Here is a 20,320-nt window from a genome sequence, read left to right on the forward strand (position 1 = left end):
ATATGGCGACGGCGGTGGTCATCGTTGGCTGGACGAAGCTGTTGAAGTGGTCGCTGGCTAATTGTTGCTGCTGCTGTCGTGTGGTACACGGAACAGTCTCTATAGAGAAACTGGACCGAGACAAATTTGTTGAGTATGAGTTGATCTATTTATAGCGAATTATCGGCTCACCAGATATCAGAAATATACTCTATCACGTGACCTTATTAAGGGCTGTGATTAGTCAGTTTGCGTTCTGGCGGGAACGGTTCGAAGAATTTGCCGCTTCAAATAATAATCAGTCACGTGATGACAAGGTTGATGTTTTCCGCTACGTCCGCGTTTGTTTATATTTAAATGAGAAGAATGGCGATAGGTAGTTTCACTATACATACATATACGACAGGCTTCTTCCAGTTTCCGTCTACGAAATCCGCTCACAAGGCTTTGGTCGGTCTGAGGCTATAGTAGAAGACACTTGCCCAAGGTACCACGCAGTGGGACTGAACCCGAGACCATGTGGTTGGTAAGTAAGCTACTTACCACACACCCACTCCTGCGCCTTGTATGTTTTGTTTTATGTATTTATTCTCATGCATATAGTTGCATGTCTAGACATGCTCATATATACTTAAATGATAAACTTCTGGAAATTTTTACAGATTTTTTACAGTTCCAATGATGGCTTGGATCTGTACTCTTCGAATCAGCTTTCTTCTTCCTGGCTTTGAGAAGCCTAATTTCTCAAGATTGGTATTTAGGCAGTGTTACATATCCCAGGACACCAATAATTACAGGTATAAACCTGAACTTGTAATCTGGATAGAGTAGCTGTAGATTCCTCAATGTCTGTATGTGTGTGTATCTGTGTGTGCTCCAATAACACTGTACTTATTCCACGTCCTCGCGTTGTTTTTTCTTGCTTGTTCATGTTTGAATTGATTATATATATATATATATATATATATATATATATATATATATATATATAGGAAGTTACATGGCCGGTCATAGAGTGACCAATGGTTTCGCATCCATAAAGCGCTTTGCCTCATAAACAACTCACTCGACTCCAAACGCTCCTACTGCAAGCGTGGGATTTCCCGTTCGTTGATTAGGATCAAAAAAATTATTTGTGGCCTGGAACTAATCTAAAGACGGAGCTCGCAGTTCGTCGATTAGGACCGTAAAAATTTGCTAACAGGACTGATCTAAGGGCAATAACCCGTTCCACTTAAGGCTCTGACAAAGTACTTTTTTGTTTACAAAATTAACCAACCGTAACGGTATCTCCAGTTTGCAAAAAAAAGTTATCTTAGCGCTTTATGGATGCGAAACTGTAGGTCACTCTATGACCAGCCATATAATTAACTTCCTATAAATATATTACTACCCTAACGATTTGAATGAGCTTCTTTTTCGGATATATAATCCACTGATGATCCATATATATATATATATATATATATATATATATATATTCTGACATCTGTTATTGCTGGTAGCATCTCCAATCAATGAAAAATGTGTGACTTAGCACTTGGTATCCAGGGAGTGGGAGAGGGGGAGGAACCATTGAATAAAAGTCGCAAAAAATGTCGCAATTTTATCGAGAAAATGAGGCACTAGAAAGAAGTAACAATATATCTAAATATTATCAACAATTAAAATAATATTTTTTTTAAATATTTCAAATCATTTATTACCTGCCAGTGCGGTGAACTGACAGAATCGTCAGTGCACCAGACAAAATGCTTACCGGCATTTCGCCCATCTTTACGTTCCGAGTTCAAATTCCGTCCAAGTTGACTTAGCTTTTCATTTGTTTGAGGTCGATAAAATAAGTATCGGTTGAAAACTGAAGTCGATGTAATCGACTAGCCCCACCCATCAAATTCCAGACCTTGAGCTTATTGTAGAAAGGATTACATATGGGTGGGGAGAAAATAAAATATTCGATTACTTAGATAAAGTAAGACAATGAAGCAAAAGAAGGGTACTTTTTTGGTTATCTCACTCCTATCGAAAAATTGGGTTATCTCCCCAACTAAAAAAATTGTTTAACCCTCAATAAAACAAAAAAAAATTTAAAATTTAATAAACATGAAATTTGATATTTTTATAACAAATCATACAAAACTGAAAAAATTAATAAACATGAAAATTGAAAAAATCTAAAATCTTAAGCATGATGAATAATAATAATAATAATAATAATAATAATAATAATAATAATAATAATAATAATAATAATAATAATAATAATAATAACAATAATAACAACAACAATAATAACAACAATAATAATAATAACTAACGTAAGGAAAATAACTACATAAGCTAATAAGAGTTACTTCCCTTAGTATATTCAGCTACCCTAATGTTATGTTCTAGAACTTGAGCATTTCCCATTTCTGTGGAAAAAATATTTAGAATGGTAAATGTTTCCGTGTTCCTGAACATTCAATTACTAAATAATTAAATGACAAGTGTATATATCATATTTTATTCATTGATTGAATGTTCTGTCTGGTACCTCAAAAAAATCCGAAAGTCGTATGTCAAGAATTTTGCATACAGACACAAATCTCTCTCTCTCTTTCTCTTTCTCTCTTTCTCTCTCTCTCTCTTTCTCTTTCTCTCTCTCTCTCTCTCTCTCTCTCTCTCTCTATATATATATATATATATATATATATATATATATCTTTCTCTCTCTCTCTCTACACACACACACACTGCTGTCCCGATTTTGTTTCCTCATAACTTTCAGAACAATGGATATTTTTTAATGAAATTTTCGACAAATGTCGGATGTCGAAAAAAACCATGTGCATGCTCTTGATTGAGCTGCGGCTCTTTTGTGCCTTCGGCCGTGGAGATGAAGGGCTCTTCCATTGTGACAACTGCTACTTCGTCTCAGGGTCGTACCCATAGACCCAACTCTCGTAACCGGTGATGATCCTCGACATGTAGGCACGCTGGCGGAGATCTTGACAGAATTCGGCGCGATGTTTTCTGCTTTTAGTAGAAAGTGGGTTATACATCTTTAGATTGTATACCTGACTTTCTACTATAAAATTGAAGAAATTGACGGAACGCTGAACTCCAGACTAAACAACTCAAACAACATTTATTTAGATGATAAACATAGAAATCTTTAGTTATACATCTTTAGAGGTGAGAATAACGAGCTGTCGAGTATAAGACCGAAAGATGTAGGGACAGCTTTAAACATACGTCCATGCTCAATCGCTGGCCAGCGTGAAAGAGAATGAATTGAGCGGGAGACGCTTGCTTGTTTAATTTTACGCATGCGTAAGACTACGCATGCGCAGGCGTTACTACAGAGCTCCCTCGCCAGAGCGGAAACGCACGATAAGTAAAATCCGTTAGAACGCCTGAGGCAGGATGGCCACTGAAAAACCACCCACAAGATGTAGTACAAACACACACAAAGAAAATTCAAAGAAATGAAATGTACACTTGTGAAATACATGCATGCAACGTATAAATGAAATGACAAAACAACCGTGATGACAACTGTCCAGGAATACTGGAATCACGCGATGTAAAAGTCTGAGAGTTTGTCGTCCCTGAAAGGAAAGAAAATGTATGAGTGCACAAGTGTGTGTGTGAGAAAAAACACAGAACATGCAATGTATAAATGAAATGACAATGACAAAACAACCGTGATGACAACTGTCCAAGAAACTGGAATCACGAGATGTAAAAGTCTTGAGTGTTTGTCTTCCCTGAAAGGAAAGAAAATGTATGAGTGCACAAGTGTGTGTGTGAGAAAAAACACAGAACAAGTGAAAGTGTCTGTAGTATAGACTGCGAAAAATCCCAAAACACCGAGATAGAGTACATTGATGAAGACGTCGGCGCATGAACTGCTCTAGCTGTGTTCTGTATGTGTGGTGGTAATGATTCAGTTGAAACTTGGCGACGTCGGGGGGAAAGCTTGTAATTGATAGTAGTAATTGTTGTCGTCACGGTGGTAATCTTGGTTGGCGCACGACGCTGGTGGCGAAAAGGCTGTTTGGTGATGAGTGTTTGAAGAGGTACGCTTTTACAGAACGATCGACAGACACAATTTCTGTACGACCATTAGCGAAAACCTCCAAGAAAAATTTTCTTAACCCAAGATGAAAGAACGACCGTGCGAAATGAACAACAAGAGCTATTGTGTGACATAAAAGATGTATGTGTAATGTGAGAGTGTGAAATGCGGCATATAAAAACATAAAAAGCAGGCCGTAAATCCTGTCTGTTTTTCGTGAGTGGAAAAAATCCACTCTAACAGAGACGAGAATAAAAACCGCTCTTGTTGAGTCGTGTTGACTATGGTTGGAGATGTTGGTAATGTGTAGTTCAGTCTCCATGGCCGTATTTGTTCTTTAGTCGAGGTTCACCAGTTATAAGTTGGTAATCCGTAGTTCATGCTGCGTTTTTTCTTCGTCGGGGGTCACCACTTTAGTAGAATTTTTCTTCGTCGGGGTCACCACTTTAGTAGAAAGTGGGTTATACATCTTTAGATTGTATACCTGACTTTCTACTATAAAATTGAAGAAATTGACGGAACGCTGAACTCCAGACTAAACAACTCAAACAACATTTATTTAGGTGATAAACATAGAAATCTTTAGTTATACATCTTTAGAGGTGAGAATAACGAGCTGTCGAGTATAAGACCGAAAGATGTAGGGACAGCTTTAAACATACGTCCATGCTCAATCGCTGGCCAGCGTGAAAGAGAATGAATTGAGCGGGAGACGCTTGCTTGTTTAATTTTACGCATGCGTAAGACTACGCATGCGCAGGCGTTACTACATGCTCAATGGTCAGCAGATGTGGGACAAACTTGACAGAGACACACCGCATGTTCAATCCAGACGTTAAACGGACCCATACAACAGACCAACAGCATCAGCAATTGTCCTTCAACGATCTTATGCACAAGCTGATAAATTTTCTCCACATTTCCGAGGTTGACCTTCGTGGCAAGTCTTCCAATCGCTCATCTTCTGCGTTTGTAGCGCCCGTGTCACTCGAAATATTGCGTACGACCCATTGCCTCGTCACCGTGAGGTTGCTGAAGCATGTTCAAATGTCTCTGTAGCAGACTTCCCAAGACTGAATCAAAATTTCACGTTGCCTGTTTGTTTCAACTTCCTGTCCATAACAAAATAGCAGATTACAGCAAACACGTGATCACAAAAACACGAATTTCATGACTTGCGGAGTAAACACAGTGATGTCACTCGGCATACTGCCTCGTGAAAGTCACTGCTAGCTCTCACTGCGCACGCAACGGTGTGCTGACATCTGTTGGCGCGCTACAGAACTAGTCCTGGAACTTTTTGATACCACCTCATATATATATATATATATATATATAGACACACACACATATGTATATATGTATGTATGTATGTGGGGTGGAGCACGTCTCCGTTTTTCTCCCCTCGCCTAGACGACCGATATTGTTTTATTTATATACCTGTAAATTACATGTTCGGCAAGAAAATACGTTAGAATAAAGTGCCAGACTAAAAAAAAGGTGCTGTGTTCGGTTTGACCGACTTAAACCCTTAAAAGTGGTGCTGCAGCATAGCCGCAGTCAAACGATTGAAACAAGTAGGAGAATAAAGAATATGGTAAATATAGAGCTAAATTTATTATGCTAATACCTTCGGGAAAGGCATCAATGTGTATTCTGAAACAGTATTCATCACCTATAAATAAATAAGTTTGACTATAGTCAATTCAAACATGAACACGCAAGAAAAAACACGAAAAAGCAACAACGCGAGGGCGTGGAATAAGTACAGTGTTATTGGACGCTCAGGAAAGGAAAGAAAAGAACGAGGATTTCACGTTCGAGCGGAGCTCTTCATCAGAAATATAGGAAAAGTCCAAAGAAAGGAAGACCGAGAAAGAAAATCGCCAACGATACACACGCGGTCACATATTGGTATTCAGTGTTAGATTAACCTAGTAAAATGAGTGATAAATGCTACAGTCCAACGCTAATTGCTTGCAAGTTATTGATTCTGATACAATATTCCTGCATTTACTTTATTACGATTGTACTGAGTGTTTAAGGTCGATCAAATATTTAAATAACCAGAATATTTTCAAGATCAATATTCTTTATACGTCCATCCATCTATCCTGTTTCTCCACCAATTATTCCTAGGCTGGTCGTGGGAATAGAGTCGTCAGACACCTCCTCCATAAAGTTCAATCAAAAGCAACCGTAGTTACACTTTCCTATTGAATTCCTAAGCGTGGCTAACTGAGACTCTGGATATTATCCAACCGTCTCGTTCTTGCTCTACGCTTAGCTCTCTTGCCGGTTGGCTTGGCTTGAATAATCCGTCCTGTGATTCTTTCCTAAGACACTCTAATCAAATGTCCATAGTGACGGAGCAATGCAGAAAAGTAGTTGTTCCACCTGGAGAGACTCTCGTATATCCGAGCTACGCATCTTGTTGAGTAACGTTACATTAGTAATCCTTTGGATGAACCCCGTTTCGGCTGCTCGCATTCATGATTGTACTCTTTTGGTTATTACATAACATTCGTGACTATAGATGACGATAGTTAAGAAAAACAGAATTGAACTTAATGAGTTTTACTTTTTTTATTAACCTCTCTTCTTCAGTACACTTTAAAATTAAGTAAACCGCAAATATCAAATTGAATGGCAATGATAAACGGAAGGTTTACTATACTTTTTTCTATTTCCCTATTTCGAAGCACATTTCACTACACAATAACTGAGTTTAATTATTGTTTTTCTCATAAGTGGTCTCTAATTAAGACTTAAAACCCGCAGTTTTGATGGAAGGGGGTTGGTTTGTATCATCGATCCAAATATTTGACTGATACTTTATTCTGTCAACTCCCGAAGAGATGATGGATAAAGTTGACTTCGGGCCCCATTCGAACTCAGAACATAAAGAAGATAGAAGAGACGGGCTATAAGTACTTGGGGGTATTGGAAATGGATAAATTGACGAAGAAAGAAATGACAGAAAAATTTAATGTGGCGGACTTGCGCAGACTGAGACTGATCCTTAAGTCGAAGTTAAACGGACGGAATAAGAGTGAAGCTATCAACACCTGGGCGGTTTCACTCCTTAGATATGGAGCAGGGGTAATCGCATGAACAGTAGATGAACTAAACAGCTTAGACAGAAAGACAAGGAAGTTGCTAACTAGATATGGGTCACACCACCCAAAAAGTGACACAGACAGACTGTATGTACCAAGAAAAAGAGGGGGAACAGGACTTATTGGATGCAAACACAGCATTAGAGCAGAAGAAAACAACATAACATGGTATGTAAAAAATGCCACAGAACCGCTATTATTAGAAGTAAAAAGGTCAGGCTTGTGTAGGATGAAAGATTGCAAAGATAAAGCACTATACAAGAAGTTGAACACGAATGAAACTGAAAATAGGTGGGTAAAGAAAAGAATGCATGGTCAATTTCATAGGGATGCTGAAGATAAGACAGACAGAGGAAAAGATGGCTGTGGATGACTAAAAGTGATTTAAAACCGGAAACGGAGGCTCTAATCTGTGCTGCCCAAGAGCAAGCACTAAGAACAAACTACATAAAATACAGAATAGACAACACAGCAGAAAGTGACAAGTGCAGAATCTGTGGACAAAACGGGGAAACCGTATGACATATTACCAGCCAATGTATGCTACTAGCCCAGAAGGAATATAAGAGACGCCACGACAATATAGCCAGGCTTCTCCATTGGACACTTTGCAACAAGTATGGACTTGACAGAGCAAAAGATTGGTACGACCAGAAACCTGAAGGCATCGTTGAAAATAGAAATGCAAAGATCCTTTGGGATTTTATGATTCAGTGCGACCATGAGATAGAGAATAGGAAGACGGACATAGTCTTAATTGAGAAAGAAAACAAACGATGCTGGACCATAGATATAGCATGCCCAGCTGATAACAAGGTATGCGATAAGGAAAAAAGAAAAGTCGAGAGACATAACAGGTTAGCTTGGGAAGTTAAGCAGTTGTAGTCGATGAAAAAGGTAGCAGTTGTACCAATAATTGTCGGAGCCCTGGGAACAGTGAGTAAAAATCTCGAGAAGTACGTGGAACAAATAGGGGCTGCAATAAGGGTGGAGCACTTGCAGAAAACAGCACTGCTTGGAACCGCTCGAATACTCCGGAAGGTGCTCGAAAAATAGGAGGTGTTACCTTAGTTCACTGGTAGTGAACAGCTGACACCGTAGTACATCTCCAGCGTTAGAAGCTGTGCAAGGGCAATGATAATAATAATAATAATAATAATGGAATTTTAGTATATATTTCGTATATGATCGGTGCTACTTGATTTTTAAACATTAATCCTTCAGGTATGCATAAAAATAATTATTTCGGTTCAGGTTTAAGATGGATTGAATCTTAGCTTTATACTGTTGTATCATCCTTAAAACACTTCATTGTGACTTGTGACGTTTCTTAGTACGAAAGGTTCCATCCGAGATATTAAAAATAAGTACTGAGGTTGATTTGTTCGACTAAATAAACCGTTTAAGGCGGTGCCCTAGCGCGACCTCAGCCCAATGACTGAAGCAAGTACATGATAGAAGATAATCAAATAGCATTTTCCATTTTTTTTTTTTTTTCTTAATTCAAAGACTTTGAATTTCAGCCCATGAACTACTATAAACACTTTGTATGAGCAGCAATAGTAGAGGCGCAATGGCCCAGCGGTCATAGGATCGCGGTTTCGATTCCCAGACAGGGCGTTGTGAGTGTTTATTGAGCGAAAACACCTAAAGCTCCACGAGGCTCCTGCAGGGGATGGTGGCGAACCCTGCTGTACTCTTTCATCACAACTTTCTCTCACTCTTACTTCCTGTTTCTGTTGTACCTGTAATTCAAAGGGTCAGCCTTATCACACTGTGTCACGCTGAATATTCCCCGAGAACTACGTTAAGGGTACACGTGTCTGTGGAGTACTCAGCCACTTGCACATTAATTTCCCGAGCAGGCTGTTCCGTTGATCGAATCAAATGGAACCCTCGACGTCGTAAGCGACGGAGTGCCAACAACAACAACAACGTAATTACCCACAGCCTTGATTTACTGCAGTACTTTACATGTTAATTTATGATATGTAAAACATGTTTTTGAATACACATTTTATTCTTATTTTTATTCCTATTTTTTTCCTATTACAGATAGCGATGCATAGTAGAGTCAGAGATGTTGGACATCATGATACTTCGAGAAGCGCAAAACATAAGCAAAAAAGAAGAAAAAGAAAGAAATACATCCATGTGATATCAAAATTATATGAATTGACAGAATATTTTGATGTTCCTGGTAGTACAATAAAGACTGAAGCTGAAAATGCAGGGACAAGTAATACTAGCGTGACAGAAGGCATATAGTATGAAACAAGAAGTAAAAAGAAAAAAGTACTTTAATGAACGGAAGAGACCATTCGGAAGACCTCTAATCAGGTGGGAAGACGATTTAAGAAAGATATTTGGAACAAGGTGGGGGAGAATGGCGAAAGCACGAGAGGAATGGAACAAACGCTGTGGCCAGCGGAGCCGACTTGGTACAAGACAGCCTGACCGATCCAGGTGACCCAGATCCAGGTGACTTTAATGACAAAGGTGAATGACCAAACAATCAAGATCATTGCAATCGTGAAAACTGGATAATCAAAAAAAAATTATGAATGTCAGCATTCTAATTAGGACATTATTCCGGTTATGAGATTGTATGAAAATAAAAAGAAATCACAACTTTGTCATAAGTCTTATTTCACATTCATTCATAGATATCCCACTGCGTGGCACCTTGGGCTACTGTCTTCTACGCTAGGTTTGGGCCGACTAGAGCCTTGTGAGTGGACTTGATAAATGGAAGCTGAATGAAGCCTGTTGTGTGTTTGTGTATGTGTGTGTGTGTGTGTGTGTGTGTGTGTACGTGCATGTGTGTGCATGTGCGTGTGTGTGTGTATCCACCACTGCTTGACAACCGGGGTTGGTGTGTTTGCGTCCCCGTAACTTAGCGGTTCGACAAAAGGAAACGATAGAATAAGTACCAGGCTTAAGAAATAAGGACTGAGGTCGATTCAGTCGACTAAAAATTATTCCAGGCAGTGCCCCAGCATGGCCGCAGTCTAATGACTGAAACAAGTAAAAGACAAAAGGCACCAACAAGAAACACAAGAAATTATCTAATGGTGACGCTCATGGCGACATTTTTCCTTCATTTTGTGAAAAAGAATGTCAAATACCAAGTAGACATCTTATGCAGATACAGAAAAAGCATGTTTACGTAACGTTACGTCAATGAATTTAAGTCTTGGATGACGTTTAAAAGAAGAGTTATCAGAAGAAAGAGTATTGACAGCAGACTCGTAGATTCAATGTTGATTAAATGTTCTTTCTTTTGTTCTTTTATTTGTTTCAGCCATTTGACTGCAGCCATGCTGGAGCACCGCCTTTAGTCGAACAAATCGACCCCAGTACTTATTCTGTCGGCCTCTTTTGCCGAATCGCTAAGTTACAGGGACGTAAACACACCAATACACACACACATACCACACTCACACACACACATATATATATATATATATATATATATACATATATATATATATATATATATATATATATATATATATATATATATATATATATATATACTAGCAGAGGAACCCGGCGTTGCCCGGGAATGAAATTGTTGCTTATATACTGGAAGGAAAAAAGCAAAATATGCTGTATAGAAATCTGAGGACATTCTGTAGATGGACTCTCAGATGAATGATGATTGGGCACCTCTCATGAATTGGAAAATTGAAGATGCGCCAAAAAGCCTCATTGGTACTTGGAAACTTTTACGAAAATTAAAATGGGGATTAAATGCACACACACAGAGTATCACACATCAGATGAAATGGACGTGTGTGTGTGTGTGTGTGTGTGTGACAGAGAGAGAGAGAGAGAGAGAGAGAGAGAGTGGTTTGTTGTCATGTATACGTACATGTATAAATAAGCATACATCTTTGTGTGTGTGTGTGTGTGTGTGTGTGTGCGTGCGTGTGTATGAGAGAGAGAGAGAGTAAATACTACATACACACCGCTCTCTCACTCTGTCTCACACACATACACACGCACACATACACACGCACACATACATCCAAAAATGATGGATGCATATGACAACACACCCCTTGACTCACTCACGCTCTGTCTCTTACAAACACACACATACATAAATGTATACAAACATATTTACAAAGACACACGTGTGTGCTGTGTGTGAGAGAGAGAGAGACACAGACAGACAGACAGAGACAGAGAAAGAGAGAGAGAGAGAGAGACAGAGACAGAGAGAGAGAGACAGAGTCAGAGAGAGAGACAGAGCCAGTGAAGGGGTGTGTCGACAATTATACGTACATACATAAATAGTCATACATTTCTTCTACGTATGTGTGAGTGTGTGTGTGAGAGAGAGAGAGAGAGTCACTGAAACATCTCTCTGTCTCTCTCTCTCACACACACACACGTGCAGATATACACACAGAAAAGACATATGCATATGCATTTATGTATGTACGTAGACATCACAACACACCCCTTCACTCACACACATACAGAAACACACATGTGCGTGTGTGTGACTCACTACGAATACATAGAGCTGAACACGGCGTGCCAAAAAAAAAAATAATAAATTTATTTACGGAAATTAACGAAGTGTGCGAGTTCGGAACGAAATCAAACCTGGAATGTGTGAATGAGAGAGAGAGAGAGAACATTGCAAAGAATGAATGAGATGAACATGGAACGCCCAAAAATCGTATAAATAAAAGCACGTTAAAAACTATCTTGTACAGAATATTTAAATTTATGAACTTCGTAAATATGTGTTTCAGTAATTGATCGTAGTTGTTTACAGAAAGCGAACATTAAAAGTAGAGAGTGAGAGACGTCGCCGTTTTTTCACGTCCGTTCCAGAAGTTGACATTGAGAAACCTTTTTAAAGAAGTGAATCTTAAATATAAAGCAATATTATTTATTTTTAATTAGAGATAAAAAAAAATCAAATGAACAGCCTAAGATTTATCAGAGGTCAAATTATTCATGTATCACAAGTATGGAAGTAAATGTTGGAGCCGTTTTCACGTGATAAGCGATTACACACACATCTCTGTTTTATATATAGTATAGATATATTCGACGGGCTTCTTTCAGTTTCCGTCTACCAAATCTACTCACAAGGCTTTGGTCAGCCCGAGGCTATAGTAGAAGACACTTGTCCTAAGTGCCACGCAGTTGGACTGAACCCGGAACCATGTGGTTGGTAAGCAAGTTATCTATCACACAGCCACTCCTGTTAATTTTTTGTTTGCTTGTGTTTATGTCTTATGTTTTTGTTTTTTAAGGCGAAAAGCAAGCAGAATTGTTAGCACGCCTGGCAAAATGCTTAGCGGCATTTCGTCCGTTTTTACGTTTTGAGTTCAAATTCTGTCGAGGTCAATTTTGTTTTTTCAACCTTCCGGGGACGATAAAATAAGTACCAGTTGAACACTAGGGTGGAAGTAATCGACTCCCACTTCCTTCGAAATTGCTAGCCTTGTGCTAAAATTTGTAACCAATTTTAATAACATGTTCGTCTAAGACGCCGAACTGGCAGTACCGTATCCGCACTATACAAGACGCTCAGTGGCATTTCTTCCGACCTCACGTTCTGAGTTCAAATTCCGCCGAGGTCGATTTTGCTTTGATCTTTTCAAGGGGGCGATAAAATAAGTACCAGTAGGCACTGTGGTCGTTGTAAATGACTTCCCCGCCACTCAAATTTGCTGGCCACGCGCCAAAATAAAAAAAGTATTATTTATATATTGCATATCGGAAAATGAGAACACACCATCTCTGTAGAAAAAGGATTTTCCCCTGAAATTTTAAGTCTTCTAACTTGAGAAATGGACAAGAGAAGGAGCCCAAATAGTTGAATATTAGTCCAAAATGTAGACATCATTGTGGGCAAGAGATATATTTAAAGAAAACTACAAATAGCGAAATTTATGTACCTAGCTGGCTGGCCATTATATGAACGATTATTATTAAAAATATGTGTATATATATTTATTAAGGCAGCGAGCTAGCAGAATCGTTAGCACGCCGGTCGAAATGCTTCGCGGTATCACGGCTCTGTGAATTATTGTGAATACTGTTGTGTTACTTTGTGAAAACTGTCTCGGTGAATAATTGTGATTTTTGTGGAATTATTACGGTTGCATTTCACGTGAGCTGCTGCATTTTCCCCAGCTATGGCAAGTGGTAGTGTCTCCAGTATGGAGAGCTACGCCAAGGCCACTGCGGTGAGGAAGCCAGTGCCGCTGGAAACCAAGTTAATCAAGTTGGATATGGAGGAGGTGACCAGAAGCAGGAATTTGATAGAAGTTGAGGGAGACTCGTACAAATTGTGTCCCCCAAAAGAGACGAAAGAAAATAAAATTCTGAGGACAGTAGTGTATCTTACACAGGCTGTCGAAACCGGTAAAATTGAAATGGTGACGGAAGAAGAAATCGAGGAGTGCCTGGGTGAAATTGTCAATGAAGCCACGTACATCAACAGAGGAAGAAAGTTCGGTACGGTTGAGGTGAGGTTCGCCACTATAGAAGAGGCAACCAACATATTAAGAAGTGAGAAAATAGCATCGCTACCAAGCTATAGAGGAAGAAGTGTAAAAATACAAATTCCCAGAGTTACACCAGATATTAAACCAGAGTGGTTGGTTGCAACAGTCCTGGCTGCAACCAAGGAGGAGCCGAAATTGGGACCAGTGGCGAAAACAAAAGTGTGCAAATGGTGGGGATTTGGACTCGAAATCTGGCTTTTTGCCACATTCGAGGACATAGAAAGAATTCCATACCAGATAGAAGTAGAGGATGAGAGAACGCTAGTCGAGGGAAGGAAACCAAATTGTTACATATGCGGGGAAGGAGGTCATATGAAGACCAAATGCCCCCTATATGAGTTCACACAGCCACAGCAAGAGAAAGCACAAACAGAGGAGGAAAACATTGTAGACCACACTGAGGAAATAAAAGAGAGACAGAAGTGTGAAACAGAGAAAACAAAGGAGAAGAACGAAAATGGAGCTACTAACCCTAAAAAACGAAAGAAAAATAAGTCAAAGGAACGGTCAACAGAAAACATAAAAGGGATAGAAAAGCCAGAAACTAATAATGTACAAGAAGAGGAGGAGAGAACGGATAAAGATATGAAATACAAGGAGGTTTTGATAAAGTACGAGAATTGCGAGCAGATGGAGAGAAAAGTCGAGAAGTTGGAAGAAACAATAACAGTAAAAATGCCAGAGAAATATGCTGAGAGATGCATTTTGATAAAAGAGAGAAACTACTGGGAGTACATTAAAGAACTTGGTGAAAATATAATAACGAAACGGATATGGTTGGTGGAGACACCACCCCCTAGAACTGATTATTTGCAGTTGTTAAGGACGGACGTAACAATGATTAATGGAAGAAAGGTAACGCGAGTGTTTGAATTTTTTGAGTTACAAAACCATTAAAATGTTTACATGACGTTGAACGTAAAAGTGAAAAACTGGATAAATGTAACCACCCGACTTCGGGGATCGAGTAGACATTGCGCCTCATTCTTTTCATTATTGCATATTATCATTTTATTTTAATTACCCTGATTTTATGTTTGCGTTTTGTACTGTCTTTGTTTTATGATGTCTTAAAAAAAATTCTTTGTGTAGCCCTTTATGGGTAATAAAGAAATCGGTATTTCGCCTGTCGATACGTTCTGAGTTCAAATTCCGCTGAAGTCGACTTTGCCTTTCATCCTTTCGGTGTCGATAAAATAAGTACCAGTTAACACTGAGGTTGGTGTAATTGACTCATCTCCACCTCCCCCCAAGCTGCCCTTGTGGCAAAAATTTGAAATAATTATTAAAAATATGTACACCAACTTGACTGAAAATTATGTACAAGCCTTCGAAATTATTTCAAATCAAACAACTAATTGATAGAATTGTCAGAGGTATTACGAGTCATTTTGTGGTATCTGTCCTCGCTCTTTACTTTTGGAGTTAAAATTATTCTACACCTCACTGGAGACCCATCAGTAGTAAGCTGGGTGGCGGGGTGCGAGGCAGCGGTACTGAGTCCAGTGTAAAAAAAATGACAGTTTATGAAACTCCCCTGAACTCACAAAATTTATATGATGAGATTTCATAAGAGCCCTCTGCATTTATATGAATACAGGAGTATTCATATTTTTCATTTTCATGAGGGTACACCGAGGGAAATCTTAATAAATAAAATTGTACTGCATGGATTAAAATCAGGTTAGTACAGTAATCTCTCGCCATATCGCGGTTCACCTATCGCAATTTATTATTTAAGCTTACGTCGATTCCTCCGTGGTATTGTTTTGAATTTTATAATAAAATAAATATATACAAATTATAAAAATAGTTTTAAAAATATACAGCACAGTCACTTGCGAAGCTGGGGTGGGGGCGCCACAGGCGGCACTTTTGGGTCTGCTATAGGTAATATGGTGGAGGCGTGTGGCCTAGTGGTTAGGATGTCAGCACCATGATCGTAAGATTGTGGTTTCGATTCCTGGACCGGGCGACGCGTTGTGTTCTTGAGCAAAACACTTCATTTCACGTTGCTCCAGTCCACTCAGCTGGCAAAAATGAGTGACGCTGCGATGGACTGGCGTCCCGTCCAGCTGGGGAACACACACGCCATTGAAACCGGGAAACCGGACCCATGAGCCTGGCTAGGCTTTAAAAGGGCGCATTTTAAAATTTATTATAGGCAATATGTGTTTTTTGTGGGGCCCGAAGTGGCAGCTATGCTAGTGAGTACAGTACTGTTTCTACTTCCCGAATTTTCACCTATCACGGGAGATTTTGGAACGTAATACCCGCGATAGTCGAATGATTACTGCATATATCTTCATTGCTATTCGAATCCCTACATCTTAATAACGTACCATTATGCTCTAAAGATAAACAGATGTAGAACTCAATAGATAATATGCAATAAAAAGATACTGAATGAAATCAATAATAAGTTACGATACTTCGCTAAAGTTCGTAAATAAATACAGTCTAAGAATAATACTTTTGCAAACCTACTCTTAAACATTTGTAAGCATTCAAATAACATATGTACGTGCATATTTATATATAAAAAAATTTTTATATACACTAATATATGCAAGTCCTCGCATTTTTATGTCCTTGCATTTCACAGGCACATACATATACATGTGTACTTATATACACAGACATGCACATACATATACACATTCATACACATACACACATACCTATATATATATATATATATATATATATATATATAAGATAAACAAGAGTGAAAAAACTACAGAAGGTTTGTGTTACATGGTTAAAGTATATATTTAAAATATGTCAGAAAAATGTTATAAAATTTTTTTGGTATATAAACATTGTATTTGGAGAAATTACCGGTTTCGTGTTGTCTTTTCAAATTTCTCTACTTCATGGTAACATGCCTTCGTTCCGGGAGCGAAGACATGTTACCATGAAGTAGAGAAATTTGAAAAGACAACACGAAACCGGTAATTTCTCCAAATACAATGTTTATATACCAAAAAAATTTTATAACATTTTTCTGACATATTTTAAATATATACTTTAACCATGTAACACAAGCCTTCTGTAGTTTTTTCACTCTTGTTTATCTTTTATACATCCAACCACGTGCTTTCACATACCAATTTTCTCACACACACACACACACGCATATATATATATATATATATATATATATATATATATATATATATATATATATATAAATGTGCAAATATACATATGAATGTGAGCATATACATGCGTATGTATATATGTGTGTGTGTGTGTGTATATATACATGTATATATTTGTACATATACATTCATAGGTGCATACAGACCTACGTATATAGACAGATATACAGACAGCTAGATAGATAGATGTTATATTTTAGAGTTGACATTTTAAAGACACCAGGTTTCTAGGCTACATCAAAAGGGCTCATTCGAAACAAACAGGTTGTATTACATTTCCACAACACATAATTTCACTTAAAAGTGTTTTCGTGTAGTGAATAATAGCCCTGACCTTTAAAGTCCTCCTTGTACTGGTGTTTTACATAACACGTTTGTCTATGTACGCTCGGTGTTCATTTTGAGCAGGCGATAGAACCTCCTTAAATTTGTATATTCTCTGTGGTAAAATTAACGACATCCTCTCTTGCTTATCTTAACCGTGTCTTGTTACTGAAAGATTCTTCAATCTGCTCCAGCAATTTTATAATTGCAGTGCAGATTTCGTTAACATATACTATGTTGGTTTCATTACTATATACGAGTTTTCTTTTCGTACAACATACTAAAAAAAAGCAAATAATTTGTAAGATACAGAAATTAATTTATTTCTCAAACGCGTGATAATGCTATAAATAGCGTGATCAGGATAAATTATCCATTTATTGCGGAAAAATACGTTACTGGCCAGCCATGAGACTCGAACTCACATCTCTGTGATTACGTGTCAAATGTTTTACCATTAAACTAAACTGCTCCACAGAGATGTGAGTTCGAGTCTCATGGCTGGCCAGTAACGTATTTTTCCGCAATAAATGGATAATTTATCCTGATCATGCTATTTATAGCATTATCACGCGTTTGAGAAATAAATTTATTTCTGTATCTTTCAATACATCTCAACGCTTCTAAAAACAAACTTTCATCGTGCAGTTAACTTGTATTTCCATCTTCAGATTTTCTGCACGCATTCTCTGAAAGGAGTTGGGGGACAACTAGCGGGTTGCCATAGCGGTTGTTATTGAAAAATTCTGCTCCAGCATGGACATGAACAGAACTTGTAACTTGTTGAAGATCAAAAACATTTTCTATTTTTGGATTCGAAATACAAAACTAATAGCTGCCCTTCTGTCCACGAATTTCAGTATATTTCTAAATCAGTACACACATATATGCATACATACGTACGTACGTACATACGTACATGCGTAAACGAAAGAACAAATCCGCATATACATTAGTAAGTACGTGAGTGTCCGTACACACTGTTAATACACGGGTATGCTATCCTTGGTTCTACCCTAGTGTCCTTATTAAAATGCCTCGATTCTGTTGGATCACGCAAATAATTATGTGTGTATATTATGTGTGCATATGCATATGTGTATGTGTGTTTAGTTCTTTCTTGGAACGGTGAAACCAGAAGCAGATAAAGCTATAGATAATAGCGTATAAATATTGAATTAAAAAAAACCCTTTTAGATAGAAAATTCGGAACTGCCTGTGAGACACGAACTCGTATCTTCTGTAAACAGGACAAAAGTCCTACAGTTTACTAAAGGTATCCTTCGAATTTCGTATGACGTTAACAATATGTGTGTGTGTGTATTCGAAGTTGAAAATTCACTATTTGTAAATTCTGGCTTGTAAGTGTTATTTTCTTTCTAGCCAGAACGAACGTATGCGAGAAACTTCGGAGTAGCGTAACGGAAATCATCAACTTCGAATGAACACACACACACACACAAACACACACAGGGCTGGCTCAAAGTACCGGCAACTCGGGCAGTCGCCCGGGGCACCATGTGCTAGGGGGCGCGAAGGAGGGTGTGACAAAGACAAGGAAATTTTCACGACCGTCATCTTGTACACGACCAAGTTCAGCTTGCCCGGGGCGCCAGCAACCCTAGCCCCTGCATACACACACGCACACATACACACACACACACACACACACACACACATGCACACACGTACACAGGCATACATGCATAAATACAGGGTGTCCCAAAAGTCACTGACAGGTTTCAATTTTTAATTATTTCCTTAACTTCACAAATAAATGCGTGGAATTTTGATATAATATAAAGGACATAATGGAAATTAATTTGCACAAGTCGAAATTTTGCGACACCACAAAATCACACATGAAAAATGACATCGCTTAAATGGCAGCCATTTTCGGCTTCGCACGCCCGTGCTCTTCCCAAAACTTGCACCATAACATCCTCAAGAGTTTCAGACCCTACTTCTCTGATTTCTCTATTGATGTTCTCTTTCAGTTGCACCAGGGTCTCCAGTTTGTTGACGTAAACCCTCTCTTTCAGATATCCCCACAAGAAAAATCCGGGTTTGTCAAATCTGGGTAACGTGAAAGCCGATTGATATTGCCCTAGTGGGAGATTATTCTCTCTCCAAAGCACTGCCGTAGCAACTGCATTGTTTCTCTTGCGGTATGAGCAGTTACCCCGTCTTGCCGGAATCATGTGTGAGGTCTACTTTGAATGGCCTTCACGTTCCTCAGATTTTTTTCTTGTGGGGATACCTGAAAGAGAAGATTTACATCAATAAACACACTAAAGACAAACTGGCCATGACTTCCCACCCTCCGTTACAGCTGTCCATGCTACGTCATACAACCTTTATAGAGTTCACAGAGCACTGAGCAGTATTCATGATGGTATTTTGATATTCGGCGCGAATCATCGTGATACAAGTAACTCTTTCCCAATATTCAGATACCTTCCAGTCTTCACTGAGTTGTCTAATATACGTGAAGGTGAAGGCGCGTGGCTTAGTGGTTAGGGTATTAGGCTCGCGATCGTAAGGTTGTGAGCTCGATTTCTAGTAGTGCATCGTGTCCTTAAGCAAGACACTTTACTTCATGTTGCTCCAGTCCACTCAGCTAGCAGAAATGAATAGTAGCCTTGTCACCTTCTGTGTCACGCTGAATCTCCCTGGGAAATACGTAAGGGTTTCGCGTGTCTGTGGAGTGCTCAGACACTTGCACGTTAATTTCATGAGTTGGCTGTTCCAATGATCGGTTCAATTTGAACCTTCATCGCTCGTAACCGACGAAATGCCAGTTTTTTTTTGTTTTCTTTTTGTCTAATATACATATCAAAGATGTCAATGAAAACAGCCTTCCATATAAATGATTAACAAAGGGCATGTTTTGGTTATTCATGTCAGTGCCACATACAGACACAAGTTTAACTTTATCAGTAGTAATAAAAGGAAAATTTAAATTCTATTTGAATCCGAAGGAATATTTTTTTATTCTTCTATTCAGTAATTCTCTAAAAGATTCATCTGAAACCAAATATCATGAGTTAGAAAGATCAAACTTAATTGTTACTATTAGGAAAATCCTAAGTTCAAGTAAGTAATTATTAAATAAAAATTTTTACGCAG

The 20,320-nt window shown here is 38.5% G+C and overlaps 1 long non-coding RNA gene across 1 annotated transcript; it reads left to right on the forward strand.

The window, feature by feature from the left end:
* The first annotated feature begins 291 nt into the window (after positions 1–291).
* On the forward strand, positions 292–9,809 carry LOC149137047 (uncharacterized). Its single transcript, XR_016237888.1, has 2 exons — positions 292–505; positions 9,217–9,809. It is a non-coding gene; the product is annotated as an uncharacterized LOC149137047 (long non-coding RNA).
* Positions 9,810–20,320: the final 10,511 nt, after the last annotated feature.

The sequence above is a fragment of the Octopus bimaculoides genome, chromosome 2 (assembly GCF_046866305.1).
Source record: "Octopus bimaculoides isolate indiv1 chromosome 2, ASM4686630v1, whole genome shotgun sequence".
Taxonomy (NCBI): domain Eukaryota; kingdom Metazoa; phylum Mollusca; class Cephalopoda; order Octopoda; family Octopodidae; genus Octopus; species Octopus bimaculoides.